This window comes from Panthera uncia, chromosome X (assembly GCF_023721935.1).
Source record: "Panthera uncia isolate 11264 chromosome X, Puncia_PCG_1.0, whole genome shotgun sequence".
Lineage (NCBI taxonomy): Eukaryota > Metazoa > Chordata > Mammalia > Carnivora > Felidae > Panthera > Panthera uncia.
In genome coordinates, this window is record NC_064817.1 from 88,617,237 (window position 1) to 88,631,068 (window position 13,832).

A 13,832-nucleotide genomic window follows, 5' to 3' on the forward strand; every position below is an offset into this window, starting at 1 on the left:
CACCTGGGTGACTCAGTCAGTTAAACATCTGACTTCAGCTCAGGTCATGATCTTGTGGTCTGTGGGTTCGAGCCCCTCATCAGGCTCTGTGCTGGCAGCTCAGTGCCTGGAGCCTGTATCTGATTCTGTGTCTCCCTCTCTCTGCCCCTCTCCTGCTCACTCTCTGTCTCTCTCTCTCTCTCAAAAATAAATAATAAAACATTAAAAAATTTTTAAAAAGTGCAGAGAACAACAATTTACCGAACTCAGGAAGAGAGCATAATGTAGGTTGCAGCAGCAAGGAAGAATATCAGGTAAAGAGTGTTGGGGTTGATGTCTCCCCGAACAAGAATTTATACTTGTTGTTAGAGATATCAGGAACTACTATAAAGATTACTAAGAACTTTGTATGCAAGTAAAGTTAACAGCTTAAAATATGCTGCTATAAGATATTTGATGTAAGTCTCTTGATAACCGCAAAGAAAACACTTACGGAAGTAACACAAAAGAAAAAGAGACAGGCATCAAAATCCATCATTCAAAAACAAAAGAAATGCAAAGGAAGACCACAAGAGTGAAAAAGAGGAACAAAGAATTACAGGCAAACAGAAAATAGTTAAAAAAATGACAATAGTAAGTTCTTCCCTGTTAATTTAAATGTAGATGGAATGAACTCCCCAATAAAAAGATAGAGTGCTTGAATGAATAAACAACCAAGATCCAATTGTATGTTGTCTGCAAGAAACTCATTGTAGTTTCAAAGACACATGCAGGATGAAAGTAAAGGAATGGAAGAAGATATTCCATGCAAATGGTAACCAAATGAAAGCAGAAATGGTTATATTTATATCAAAGTAGACTGTAAGTCAAAAACTTTCTCTACAAAGAAGTTCATTATGTACTGAAAGGGTCAATTCAACAGAAGATATAACAACTGTAAATACACATGTACCCAACATTAGAGTACATAAAAATATAAAGCAAATATTGACAGATCTGAAAGGCGAAATTGACAGTAATAAATTAATAGTAGGAGATTCCAATATCCCACTTTCAATAATGGATAGCACATTCAGATAGGAAATCAACAAAGAAAAGTAGACTTGAACAACCCTATAGACCACATGGATCTCATAGACATATACAGAATATTTTACCAAACAGCAAAAGAAAACACATCTTTTCAAGTGCACACAGAACATACTCTGGGATAGATCACATATTACATAGCAAAACAAGTCTTAAATTTCAGCAGATAGAAATCATATTAAATATCTTTTCCACCCACAATGGGATGAAACTAGAAACCAATAACAGCAGGAAAACAGGAGTATTCACACAGATGTAAGAACTAAATGACACACTATTGAGCAACTACTAGGTTAAAGAGAAAATCAAAAAAAGAATTTAAAAAAATATCTCAAGACAAATGAAAATGAAAGCACAACTAACCAACACTTTGGGGATGTAGCAAAAACAGTAGTACTAAGTGGACATTTTACAGTGATAAATGCCTACATTTTTTTTTTTTGATAAATGCCCACATGAAAAAAGGAGAAATTAAAAATTAAGAAGCCTAAATTATAAAACAATTTAACTTTGTACTTAAGGAATTACAAAAAGAACAAACTAAATTTAAAATTAGAAGAAGAAAGGGAATAATAAAGATCAGAAGAGAAATAAAAAAGAACAGAAAAACAATAGAAAAAAAGTCAACACAATTAAGAGTTGTTTTTTTAAAGATAAAATGGACAAACTCTTTGCTAGGCTAAGAAAAAAAAAAAGGAAGACTCAAAATCAGAAATGAAAGTAGAGACATCATAATGTTTGCCTCTGAAATAAAAAGAGTTGTAAGACACTATTATGATCAATTGTATGACAACAAATTGGATAACCTAAAAGAAGTTGAGTAGTAGGCATTCACTTCCTAGAAATATACAACCTACCAAGACTGAATCAAGGAAAAATAGAAAGCCTGAGCAGATCTATAACAAACAAGGAGATTGAAGTAATAGTCAAAAATCCCTCAGCCAAAAAAAGTCCAGGACCAGGTGTCTTCATGGCTAAATTCTACCTAACATTCAAAGAGGAATTAATAATAATACTTCTAAAATTCTTCCCAAAAATAGAACGAGAGGGAATACTTCCAAACTTACTGGATGAGACCAGCATCACACTGATGCCAAAGCCAGGCAAAGCTGCCACAAGAAAAACACAGGCCAATATCTTTGATGAACATCAGTGCAAAAATCTTCAATAAAATACTAGCAAACTGAATTCAGCAGACATGAAAAATATAATACGCTATGATTAAGTGAGATTTATTCCTTGAAATCACATGATCATCTCAATAGCTGCATAAAAAGCATGTTACCAAATTCAACATCCATTTATGATAAAAATGCTCACCAAGATAGGTACAGAAGGAACTTCGCCTCAACACAACAAAGATCATTCATGTAAAGTCCACAGGTAACATAATCAATGGGAAAAAACTGAAAGCTTCTCCTCCAACATACAGTAAAAGGCAAGTATACCCACTCTTGCCACTTTTATTCAACAGATTACCGGAAGTACTAGCAAGAGCAATCAGCCAGAGAAGGAGAAGAAAGGTGAGGAGGGAGAAGGGGAGAGAGGAGGAGGAAGGGGAGGAAAAGGAGGAGGGGAAGGCATCCAAATCAGAAAGAAGTAAGATTTTCTGTTTGCAGGTAACATGATTCTGTATGTAGGAAACCCTAAAGACTACACACACACACACACACACACACACACACACACACACAAACTTAGAATAAATGAATTCAATAAAGTTGCAGGATACAAAAACAACATACAAAAAATCAGTTTTATTTCTTTATACCAGTAGCTATGTGAAAAGGAAATTGATAAAACAATCCCATTTATGACAGCATCAAAAGAATAAAATACTGGGGAATAAATTTAACCAAGGAAGTGAAAAGTCTGTCCACTGAAAATATGACATTAATGAAAAAATTGAAGAACACACAAATAAATGAGAAGATACCCCATATTCGTGCATTGAAAGAATTAATATTGTTAAAATGTACATATAACCCAAGCTATATACAGATTCAACACAATCCCTATGAAAATTCCAATGGAATTTTTCACAGAAATGGAAACATCAATTATAAAATTCATATGGAATCACAAGACACCATAAATAGTCAAAACAATCTTAGGAAAGAACAAATGAAGTTGTAGGCATTACATTTCCTGATTTGAAATTATTTATACAAAGCTATAGTAATCAGAATAGTATGGTACTGGCATGAAAACAGATGTATAGATCAATGCAACAAAATAGTCCAGAAAGAAACCCAAGTGTATACAGTAAACTAATTTTTGGCAAAGACATCAAGAACACACAATGGAGAAAGGATAGTCTTTTCAATAAATGGTGCTAGGAAAACTGGATTTCCACATGCAAAAGAATGAAACCAGGCCTTTATCTTACACTATATACAAAAATCAAGTCAAAATGGATTAAAGACTTACATGTAAGACCTGAGACTGTAAAACCCCTAGAAGAAAACATAGGGAAAGAACTCCTTGGCATTGGCCTTGTCAATGATTCTTTGGATATGACACCCAAAGCTATAGCAACAAAAGCAAAAATAAACAAGTGGGACGACATTCAACTTAAAAGCTTTTGCACAGCAAAGGAAACAAAGTGAAAAAGCGATCTACAATTGGGAGAAACTGTTTGCAAATCTTATATCAAATAGTGGGTTAATACCCAAAATATATGAGGAATTCATACAATTCAATAGCAAACAAAAAAAAAACCTGATTAAAAAATTGGCAAAGGACCTGAATAAACATTTTTCCAAAGAAGACACACAAATGGCCAATGGATATATGGATATATGCAAATGTGTTCAATATCACTAATGGTCACGGAAATGCAAATGAAAACAACAGTGGTGTTGGCCCGGTTATGGAGAAATTGGAACCTTTGTATACTGTTGGTGGAAATGTAAATTAGTATAGCCATTATGAAAAAAAAGTATGGCGGTTCATCACAAAATTCAAAATACAGCCATCATATGATCCAGCCACACATTTTGGGGTATACTTTGAAACAAGATGAAATCACTGTCTTGAGATATCTGCACTCCCATGTTCACTGTAGCATTGTTCACAATAACAAGATATGGAAACAGCCTGGTGTATGTTCACAGATGAGTGAATAAAGAAAATGTGTATACATACAATGGTGTAATATTCAGTCCTTAAAGAAAGGAGAAACTGGAGGGCAGTATGAAATAAGCCAAACACAGAAAAAAACTACTATATGATTTCACTTACATGTGGAATCTAAAAAAAAGTCTAATTTATAGAGGCAGAGAATAGAACGCTGGTTACCAGGGGTAGGGAGGTGGGGAAAGACATAGGTATTGTTGAAAGGGTTCAATGTTACAGTAATATAGGATGAATAAGTTCTAAAGATCTAATGTACATCATGATGACTACAATTAATAATACTGTAGTGAACAGTGAGAATTTGCTGAGAGTAGATTTCAGATGCTCTCACCACACACAAAAAAATGATAACTAGGAGGAGATAGATACGCTAATTAGCTTGACTGTAGTTATCATTTCCCTATGTATGTGTATATCAAATCATCATGTTGGGCACCTTAAATATACACAATTTTTGTTTTAAAAAAAAGGCTTATTTTTAAAAACTCTCCAGAGTCTCTACTCCTCTGTCTGGTCTATAATCCCCATTATATGCAGAGCCTTGCCCTCTGCTATTCCTATCAGCATTTAACTACTCACACCAGAAGGGCTTCTTAGACTTGGAGCAAAGGACAGACACCAAATTCTATACAAAGGAACAGAAATCCCCTTAACCCTTTTTATGTTAAAAATGGGGTTGCAAGTGCAGATAACCTATAGAGGACAGACAGATAAAATAAAGCTGGCAATAATAAAGCTCTAGTCAATCGCTGCCATGTATGAATGTATATTCAGTGTTGCCATGTATTCCAGCTTTTCAGAAAAGATAGAAATCGTGACTTTTATGTGACCGTCCAGGTTATTCAATGTTGACAACTCATTTTGAAAACAAAACCCAAACCAAAGCAACAAACAAAAAAACACCCCAAACACGGTGTGAAGCCAAACAAAATATGCCTGCGAGCTGGATTTAACATGTGGGTAGCGAGTTTGTGACCCATGACATAAAGAACACAAGGAGGCAATTTCCTAGATACCCAAGAACAGGAAACCAAAATACAGTTTTGCCACGTGGGGATTGAAAACGGAAAGTTACAAACTAAAGATACTCTTTCTGTCTTTTATGGAGTCAAATGATCTGTTATCTACATATCAGCTCTGTTCCCCAGTGTTGCACAGCAAACTTGATATTCTTCTGTTAGTAATAACTTCTTTGATCTCATGTGACTTTGGTTTGTCATTATACCTACTCTGGCCTTAAGTAGCCAGTCCATGAACATGGGAGGTGTTTCCATTTATCGAAGCCTTCTTTCATTTCTTTCTGCAATGTTTTGTAGTTCTCAGTGTGTAAGTCTTGCCCCTCCTTGTTTAAACTTATTCCTGAGTATCTTATTCTTTTTCATGCTATTATAAATGGAATTGTTTTCTTAATTCCCCTTCTGGATTTTTCATTATTCCTATATGGAGATGTGACTGATTTTTGACTGTTGGTCTTGTGTCCTGCAACTTTGCTGAATTTATTAGCTAATAGGTTTTTGGTGCATTCTTTAGAATTTTCTATATATAAGATCATGCCATCTGTGAATAGAGGTGGCTTAACTTCTTCCTTTCCAATTTGGATGCCTTTTATTTCTTTTTCTTGCCTAATTGCTCTGACTCGAAATTCTAGTACCATGTTGAAGAGACGTAGTGAAAATGGGAGTTCTTCTCTTGTTCCTGATCCTAGGAACAGGATCTTTCATCATTGAGTATGACACTAGATGTGAAGTTTTCATAAGTGCCTTTTATCAGGTTGAGGAAGTTCTATTCCTAGTGTTTTATAACGAAAGCATGTTGTATGGCAAGAGAAAGGTTTGTCTGATGTTTTGCTCCGACACTCGATGATGGGGGTGCCACTTCTTCCCTTTCCTTCAGTGTTTATAACTTACAGGATCTAAAGTACCAGCACCTGAAGAAATAATGAAACCAGTGAATTATGGGGGAGGACGAAAAGAAGGAAGAACAAATTGGAGGTCTCCCTTCCTTGATGACCATCAGAAGTGGGCTGGATGTAGCATGATAGACGGTTGTATTGGAAATATAAATAGTATGTGGTACCATTGTTTGGACTCTATATGTATGTGGACATCGTTGGGGGGGGGGCTATTATTTTGCTCTCCACGATTATTGGCAGCATCTGAGGAGGCTTCGTTATTTCCAACAGCAATGTATATCATTTAAAAAGTAATATGCCGCATGCCATAGCCTTCCCCGGATATCTTATTCATAAATCTATGCAAATGTAGAGTTACATGTTTTGGTTTGTTCTATGACTATTTTAAGGCTTGTGCTCTAATTTCCACACTCTTTATGTATCCAGAAAGAGATAATACATCCTTTATTAGTATTTTACACCTGTCATTTGTCAATAGCTTTTAAATAAATGGTTATATTAAATGCGGCAATGCAACATAATCCTCAGTGATCAAAAAAAAAAAAAATAAAAAGCAAGGATTTCTACATGGTAATAAGCTGTATTTTAATAGCCCTTCCATTCATTAGTTACATAACTCAGAGGCTATAATTGCTTCTGGAGAGGTGGGGAAGAATTGGTAATCACATGATACATAGTACTACCACTTGTCCTACTTAATTTATTGGTGACTTAATCAGCCTGCCCATGGTAAGTTGCAGAAACCTATTGGACACCCAAATATAGGCAACCGGCATTCATAAAAGATTATCAAGGCTGAAAATATAAATTTGAGAGTCATCAGTATATGGATAGCTGTTACTCTGCAACCTCAGAAACTTACCAGGTATAATCTGAAACTGGTACCTGTTCATGGGAGGCAGGGAGAAACCAAAGAAAGAGGCACACCTCTCCAGATTGATAGGTGGCAGGTTTAAGAAGTGAGGAAATTTGCGTATGAGGCTTATATTAGGAGGCCACAAGACGAGTAATTCTCTGTACCTACCTGCCAGAATATTAAGGTTCATATAGAGGCCTTAACTGGGTTTCATCACATATATCATGCAGACAGTCTTAAAATCACCTTACTGTCGCAAGGATATGTCACTGGTCAGTTTCTAGCACGGGGAAGGAAAACAGGGCACACATTCCAAGGACAGTGAGGAGGAGGAGGAACCTCTGATTTCCTGGGACAAGCTCGTGGATCAACCAGCAGTCACGTCTTCTCAGTGACCTCCTCTGACTATAGTATAAATTCTTAAGGCAGGATGATGTCCCCAAGGAGGTGAGTGAAAGGTAGAGAAGAAATAAATCTAAGGACTAAGCCCTGGGCCACTCCAATATTAGGGAGGAAACAGCAAAGGAAACAGAAAAGGTGTGGTTAGTGAGTTGGGCTGAAAACCAAGAGAGTGTGGTGGTCTGGAAACCAAGGAAAGTAACTGTTTCAAGGAGGAGGAGTGAGCAATTAACTTTCTCATATGCTGCCGATTGTTTAAGGTAACAAAGAGTGATTTTTGGATTCAGCAACACGTAATCACTGACAACTTTGACATGAACAGTTTCACTGGAATGACAAAGTCCAGTCTGAATGGTGGTGTATTAGTTTCCCAGAGATGAGATAATAAACTGGGTGGCTTGAAACAACAGAAATGTATCCTTGCACAGTTCTGGAGGCTGGATATTTGAAATCCTAGTTGGCAAAGTTCAATACTTCTGGGGGTTCTGAGGCAGAATCTGTTCCCTGCCTCTCTTTTAACTCTCAGTGATTACTGGCAATCCTTGGTGTTCCTTGGCTTATAGGCACACCCCTCCAATCTCTGTCTCTGTCTTCATATACTGTTTGTCCCTGTGTCTCCTGTCATTTTACCACTGTACATATGTCTCCGTGTTTCTTCTCTTCTTTCTACAAGGATGCAAGTCATATTGGATCAGGACCCACCCTAATCTAAACTCGATTACATCTGTAAAAACCCTATTTCCAAGGAGGGACACTATCACAGGTACCAGGGTTAGGACTTCAGCATTATCTTTTGGAGGAATGTGACTGAACTCATAATGAATGAATTCAAGAAAGTATAGGAAGATGAGAATCTGAAACATTAACTAGCCAGTACTTTCACAAGGAGGAATAGAGAAGCAAATGAGACCAAGAGAGAGTTTTTGTTGCTGTTCGTCACTTATTTTTTTTTTTTATTTTTTGTTTTTAGGATGGTGACAATAACATATTGAAATGTTGATGGAAATGATCTGGTAGAGTGAAAATCCAGTGATACAGAAGAGAGAGGCAGTGAGAGAGAGAGAGAGAGAGAGAGGGAGAGGGAGAGAATTGCTCGGTCAATATTTTTAAGTGAGACTGGATGGGATCTAGTGAATAAGTAGAGACATTGGCTTTAGCTGGGCATGTGGACAAGTTATCCGTAGTAATGGGAGGAAAGGCTGACTATATGAGCCCCATAGCTGCTGCTAGGTGGGTACATTTTGTATTGGACACTTGTGAAAGATCTCTCTTTGCTTCTCATTCCCCAGTGATATTCTCTCAGGTGCAACGTTGTGAATTTACTACCAATTTTAGTATTATCCTAAAATTGATTTTTTTTTGTATTAGTTACCTATTGCCGTGTAACAGCTTTTTTTTTTTTTTCCAGTTCCTGTAGGTTACGATTCTCACAAGGCTTAAGTCAAGGTGCTGGGCCAGGCTTGCGGGGGAAAAGATTTACCTACTTAGTAATATTTGGCAGGATTCCATCTTTTGCAGGTTATTGGACTGAGGGCCTCAGTTTCTCACAATCTGCTGGCTGGAACCTGCCTTCAGTTCCTTGCCATTTGCTTCGTCAAAACATATAAGCCAAGAAGACAATAGTGAGAATCTGCTGGCAAGACAAAAGTCACAATCTTTTTTTTTAATTTTTTTTTTATTGTTTAATGTTTACTGACTTATTTTGAGAGAGAGAGAGAGGGAGAGAGAATCCCAAGTAGGCTCCGTGCTGTCAGTGCAGAGCCCGATGTGGGGATCGATCTCACCACCTGTGAAATCATGACCTGAGGGCAAAATCAAGAGTCATGGCTTACCGGACCGAACCACCCACGTGCCCCCAAAATAAATGTTTTAAAGACTGAATTGATACAATGTGTATCCTCCAATAATAATACATCGAAGCTAGATATCAACAACAGAAGGAAAACTGGAAAATTCACCAAAATGTAGAAAGTCAATAAAACACTGACGTTAGACAATGCATTGAGATAAATGGGGGAAAAGTACAACATACCCAAACTTATGAGATCCAGTGAAGCAGTGCTCAGAGGGAGATTTATAACTGTAACTAGCACAAATCAATAACCTAACTTTACACCATAAGGGATAAGAAAGTGAAGAGAATGTTTTCTTTCTCTCTGGGTACATGATTCCATTTTAGCTTAGGAGAGAAGTTTCTTTAAAAGTTCCTATCAGGCTTTGAATACCAACTTCCAATTAAGCCAGCTTCTGACAATAGAGCCCTTTAAAAAAAAAAAAAAAACCCTTTGAAATATCTTAACAGATTTCAGCCAAAACAAAGAGTAAATATTCCTGACAGCATTAAACTTCTTTTTTAAAAAAATTATTTATTTTTTAATTTACATCCAAGTTAGTTAGCATCTAGTGCAACAATGATTTCAGGAGTAGACTCCTTAATGCCCCTTACCCATTGAGCCCATCCCCCCTCCCACAACCCCTCCACTAACCCCCTGTTTGTTCACCATATTTAAGAGTCTCTTATGTTTTGTCCCCCTCCCTGTTTATATATTGTTTTTCTTCCCTTCCCTTATGTTCATCTGTTTTGTATCTTATGTCCTCATATGAGAGTCACAATCTTTTTTAACTCACTCATGGAAATGACATCCCATCACCTTTGCTCTTTTCTGTTGGTTAGAAATGCCCACAAGGGCACACATACCTGGGGGCCATCTTAAAACTCTACCCATGATGGTTGCTTTGGTTGCTTTTGTTTCTTAATCACCCCCCTCATCTTTGTCCTCCCTTTCTGCCTAGTTTCTGGGCAATGGCCCAGTTTGCCTACAAGCTCTAAGCTGTGTTGACTATTGTACAGAGTAGTAACAGTGTTTCTTAATTCAGTTGGTCAGCAAATAAGGCCAAGTGGAAAATGTGCTGGAAACAACCTGATCAATCTAGCAATGTACTATTTAGATTTGCTATTGTGCTACCAAAGTCTTCGAATTAGCCAAATGGGGAGATTTCCCTATGTGGTCTCTTCTACATTAATTTTTTTTTTCTCAAATCCTATCAATTCTATAGAATTTCTACACAAAAGTGAAGAAACACATTTTACAAATGGGATTTTCTTCCACAGGCTGACCTTGTGCCTTTCCACAAGCTAAGTTGAATAGATAAGAAGGTTAATTTTCCTTTTGCAGATAAGGAGTTTGTCACAGCAGTTTCCACGAGAAATAATGTGTTTTGACTGCCGAAAAAACTCATTCTGATCAAACTATATCTTTTAACACATCGGGACTGAGCCTCAAAGAGTTCTTAAGAATTTTGTTTCCTGCAACTGCTTTTTGTCCTTTAGAGAAAAGATTTTGCTTATTATTCATTTTCATTTTCTATTATCTAAACACTAATGGTCTGTTTTTGCTTTGTTTTCCCCATGCTGATAAGTAATTCAAATAAAAAGTTATTTATTACATGTGTGGAGAAAAATAGGAATAAAATGTCAGGAAGCTTGTATCTTTTACAAATACTACCCTGTGAGGGAAATCTTGTCCTTAAACCTCAATGGTTCATTGAGTATAAAAGTACTCTCTAGTTTACTTCAAGTTAAGCATACTGAAAATGATCTATTATTTTTCTAGAATGTTCTTGAGGGAATTCATCTTTTTTCTCATCTCCTCTTTAAATAGTGCCTTCACAATAGAAACTTTCACAGAAATGTGAATATTGTGGTCTGGTGGGTGTGTGTGTGTGTGTGTGTGACTTTTAGACCTCCTATTAAATTAAAAAAACAAAAGCTTTTAGCTACATTTTGTTAGACTAGGCTTCCAGAGTCAGAACTGTTGACCTTGTAACTATTTAAAATCTCTGTAGAGAACAATGAAGATATAGTAAATCTGAAGATACTGTCATAGAAAGTAAAATAAAGGCAATCTCTAATTATATATACCAGTACAGATGGTCACCAGACTCTAGCACATAATGTGGGATCATGTTCAAGGAAAATGAGGAATTTTAAAGGTGACAACTAATGTGACTATTAGTTTTTTGCTCTTTCCATTTTTATGACATACATTAAAAGTCTAGCTCAGAGAAGCCATGAATACTATCCCTTAAGAAAAAGGTAGTTCGGTAACCGTGCATTAGCTGTTTGCCCTTCTTTAAGAATTATCTAGAAGTACCAACTAAACCAAGAGTCAGGACCCTGGATGGTTTTGTTTGTTTATTTTTATTTATTTATTTATTTATTTATTTATTTATTTATTTTTGCCTCTGCTTTAAGCTCTATCGCTGAGAATTTCTGTGATAGGAATAGTTGCTTAATCTCTTTGAGCATTGATTCTGTTATTTGATGCTGTATGATAGGTTCAGATAAGATGAGAAAGAGCTCTGAAGTTGTAAACCAGTGTGTGCTTACATATGGGACTGAGGTAAGATGATGGTAGTGGAGGATGACATAGTTGTTCAACATGGACCTGCTCAGTTACCAATAAGTCAATTTCGCTAGGAGAAAGCAAGTCACATGAAGGCAACTTGGTCTAGAACCAGAACGGGCCAGATCCAAGCTAAGAAACTTTATCACGGTGAACTTAGGACATACACATATGTGGTCCCCAAACCACAGAGGGCTGGGTCGCCTCGGTGGCTCAGTCAGTCAAGCGTCCGACTTCAGCTCAGGTCATGATCTCACGGTTCGTGAGTACAAGCCCCACGTCGGGCTCTGTGCTGACAGCTCGGAGCCTGGAGCCTGCTTCGCATTCTGTGTCGCCCTCTCTCTCTGCCCCTCCCCTGCTCACACTCTGTGTCTCAAAAATAAATAAACATTAAAAATTAAAAAAAAAAACTATAGAGGGCTGACCAAAAAATGTGTATCACATAAGACACTCTAATTGGTTTAATGAGATGAGAGCTAGGTGTGGTGACAGGCTTTGAAAAATGCGGCTCAGAGACCTGTCACCTAGATTCACCAGCTGAAGTGGTCAGTTGCCTTTGCTTTTGCTTTTGTTGTTTTTAGCCTATTGTGAGTTTGTGTTTTTTAGCTTGACTGGAAAAATTCAATATAACATGTCCCTGTAGTAAACTAAAGCAATATATGAATTTACTTTCCCTGAAGTCCTCCCCTCAATTCCAGATGTAACCTCCCTCAAATGTTTGTAGTATATTCTCCAGACTATGTGTTTTTATTTTTTTATCTTTGGCTCCTAAAAAAAGCCTTCTTGTTAACTGTAGTATATACGCTGCTAATTGCCTACTCGTTATCTGTTTTCTTTTTTCATTATCTACAGAACTTCTTAATTCTGGATAGTAAAATCTCTAGCTCAAAACAAGTTGACTTCCCAGGGCCCCTTGAAGTTAGGATTGGCTATGTGGCCCAATTCTGTCTAAGGAGCTGTATGTGGACCTTTTATTGTTTGGGGCTTTTGTAAAACTATAGTTTTCCTAATTAAAAGGGCCAAGACTCAATTAGCATGTGCTTTTTGCCACTCTCCCTTTTCCTTCTTCCTGCAGCCATCCAGTGAACACAAAGATGGAAGTCTGGATCCCTGATGATATTGTAAGGCTGTTACAACAGTTCTAGAATTCTTGTTACATGAAAAAAAAAACACTTATATATTTAAACATGCTATTTGGATTTTCTCGTACATAAAGCGTAGCACTATCAATTGATATAGAAACCATTTCCCACTATATGGCTTGCAAAGTTCTGGAAACTCCCCAAATGGAAACTACATGTATCTAAACTGTGATGGCCTCGCCTTGATCCTTACAGGAAAGATTTTGTCACACCTGAACGATCTGTGCAAAGACAAATCTATATGGCAAGACAGGAAGGAGCTGATAGGGAGATTTGTCGTCACTCTGGGATCTCTGTGAACTGATGGGAGAGTCTTGAAGCTGTATGGCCATATTTCGGGTCAAAGGCAAACCTCTGGAGGAAAGGAAGGGTGCCTTTGATGCTTCACTTCATATCAGAGCTAGTTCTTAGGCTACAGTAATGCGATGAATAAATCAGTTGCAGAGTTCTACTGATGGCTAAGCTTTTCTTTCCCTTTCTTTTTTTTTTTTATTATTATTTATTTTTGAGACAGAGAGAGACAGAGCATGAACGGGGGAGGGTCAGAGAGCGGGAGACACAGAATCCGAAACAGGCTCCAGGCTCTGAGCTGTCAGCACAGAGCCCGACGCGGGGCTCGAACTCACGGACCGTGAGATCATGACCTGAGCCGAAGTCGGCCGCTTAACCGACTGAGCCACCCAGGCGCCCCTCTTTCCCTTTCTTTGAGAAAGGATTTCTGGGATAGATGTCACTTAATCCATTGATAGAAATTTCTTTTGGTAGAAGTGTAGCGGTCTGTGCCACCAGGTGGAGGGGCTATTCTGGATCAGAGGGTCTTTCTGTGATGGCTAAATTCACACAGCAGCGGTGATATCTTAATTTGCCTACACCTGGTCCCGTCTTTAACAGTGTGGATGGGGAAAAAAGTT